The following is a 2,854-nucleotide window of genomic DNA, read 5'->3' on the forward strand; positions in this document are numbered from 1 at the left end:
AGTTCACAATAATAAAATATTGTATTTTAATACTCATTATAAATTCAATTTTCAGATGATTATTAATACCCCCTGACTCGGGCCAAGAATTTTTTTTTTCTATGTAACTAAAATTAATATTGCAATATAGTATTTGGTTTTTCAAGCATGGCAATGTAATGGAGATTTTCTCTAGTGCACCTAGTTAAGAAAAAATACTAGTTTCAAGCTATAGTATTGTCATGGGTGGGATAGCTTGTTAATAAACCAGCAGGAGTTCTTCAGAGATTCAATTATACTTTTCTTCATGTGTACAGTAAGCAAGTACACAAAACCTCTCAAAATATCATACATTGTGTCGTTATGTGTAAGCATTGGCGCCAACAGAAATCGTTGGGCCCAGGACAAACATATGAAGCGGTGCCCCCTCCCCCGACAATCTCTGCGGGGTGGGTATGAGCAGCAGGGGGGGTATGCAGAGCTATTGGACCTGGGGGGGATATGAAGGTGTAATGGACCTAGGGAGGGGGAGGGATATGAAGAGGCAATGGACCCAGGGGGGGAATATGAGGAGGTAATGGACCCCGGGGGGGGGGGGGTGTATGAGGTGGTAATGGACTCGGGGGGGGGTGGTATATGAGGAGGTAATGGACCTGGGGGGGGGGAGTGTATGAGGAGGTAATGGACCTGAGGGGGATATGAGAAGGTAATGGACCTGAGGGGGGGGGGGTTGTATGAGGAGGTAATAGACCTGGGGGGATATGAGAAGGTAATGGACCGGGGGGGGGGGGATATGAGGAGGTAATGGATCTGGGGGGGAGGATATGAGAAGGTAATGGACCTGGGGGGGGGGGATATGAGGAGGTAATGGACCTGACGGGGGAATATGAGGAGGTAATAGACCTAGGGAGTGGACTGTATGATGAGGTAATGGACCTGGGGGGGGGGGAATATGAGGAGGTAATGGACCTGCGGGGGAATATGAGAAGGTAATGGACCTATGGGGGGGGTATATGAGAAGGTAGTGGACCTATGGGGAGGGGGGAGATATGAGGAGGAAATGGACCTGGGGGGGTGGGGAATATGAAAAGGTAATAGACCTAGGGGGGGTATATGATGAGGTAATGGACCTGGGGGGGGTGAGAATATGAGGAGGTAATGGACCGGGGGGGGGGAATATGAGAAGGTAATGGGCCTGGGGGGATATGAGTAGGTAATGACCTAGGGGGGATATATGATGAGGTAATGGACCGGGGAGGGGGGGGGGCAATATGAGGAGGTAATGGACCCGCAGGGGGGGATATGAGGAGGAAATGGACCTAGGGGGGGGTGGGGAATATGAAAAGGTAATAGACCTAGGGGGGGTGAGAATATGAGGAGGTAATGGACCGGGGGGGGGGGGGGAATATGAGAAGGTAATGTACCTATGGGGGGTATGAGGAGGTAATGGACCATGGGGGGGATATATGATGAGGTAATGGACCGGGGGGGGGGAATATGAGGAGGTAATGGACCCGTGGGGGGGGGGATATGAGGAGGTAATGGATCTGGGGGGGGGGGATATGAGAAGGTAATGGACCTGGGGGGGGGGGATATGAGGAGGTAATGGACCTGGCGGGGGAATATGAGAAGGTAATAGACCTAGGGGGTGGACTGTATGATGAGGTAATGGACCTGGGGGAGGGAGAATATGAGGAGGTAATAGGCCTATGGGGGAATATGAGAAGGTAATGGACCTATGGGGGGGTATATAGAGAAGGTAGTGGACCTATGGGGGGGGGGAGAATATGAGGAGGTAATGGGCCTGGGGGGATATGAGTAGGTAATGACCTAGGGGGGATATATGATGAGGTAATGGACCGGGGAGGGGGGGGGGAGGAATATGAGGAGGTAATCGACCCGCAAGGGGGGGGGATATGAGGAGGTAATGGATCTGTTGTAGGGGATATGAGAAGGTAATGGACCTGGGGGGGGGGATATGAGAAGGTAATGGACCTGAGGGGGGGATATGAGGAGGTAATGGATCTGGGGGGGGATATGAGGAGGTAATGGACCTGGCGGGGGAATATGAGGAGGTAATGGACCTGGGGGGAATATGAGAAGGTAATAGACCTAGGGGGTGGACTGTATGCAGAACTATTGGACCTGTGGGGGATATGAAGGTGTAATGGACCTAGGGAGGGGGAGGGATATGAGGAGGTAATGGACCCGGGGGGGGGGGAGGTAGTGTATGAGGAGGTAATGGACCCGGGGGGGGTGGTGTATGAGGAGGTAATTGACCTGGGGTGGGGGGTTGTATGAGGAGGTAATGGACCTGGGGGGGGGGGGAGTGTATGAGGAGGTAATAGACCTGGGGGGGATATGAGAAGGTAATGGACCGGGGGGGGCAGGGGGGGTTATGAGGAGGTAATGGACCCGCGGGTGGGGGATATGAGGAGGTAATGGATCTGGGGGGGGAGAATATGAGAAGGTAATGGACCTGGGGGGGGGGGGATATGAGGAGGTAATGGACCCGTGGGGGGGGGGGATATGAGGAGGTAATGGATCTGGGGGGGGGGATATGAGAAGGTAATGGACCTGGGGGGGGGGGGGATATGAGGAGGTAATGGACCTGGCGGGGGAATATGAGAAGGTAATAGACCTAGGGGGTGGACTGTATGATGAGGTAATGGACCTGGGGGAGAGAGAATATGAGGAGGTAATAGGCCTGCGGGGGAATATGAGAAGGTAATGGACCTATGGGGGGGTATATAGAGAAGGTAGTGGACCTATGGGGGGGGGGAGAATATGAGGAGGTAATGGGCCTGGGGGGATATGAGTAGGTAATGACCTAGGGGGGATATATGATGAGGTAATGGACCGGGGAGGGGGGGGG

This window comes from Ascaphus truei, chromosome 4 (genome assembly GCF_040206685.1).
Source record: "Ascaphus truei isolate aAscTru1 chromosome 4, aAscTru1.hap1, whole genome shotgun sequence".
Taxonomy (NCBI): Eukaryota; Metazoa; Chordata; class Amphibia; order Anura; family Ascaphidae; genus Ascaphus; species Ascaphus truei.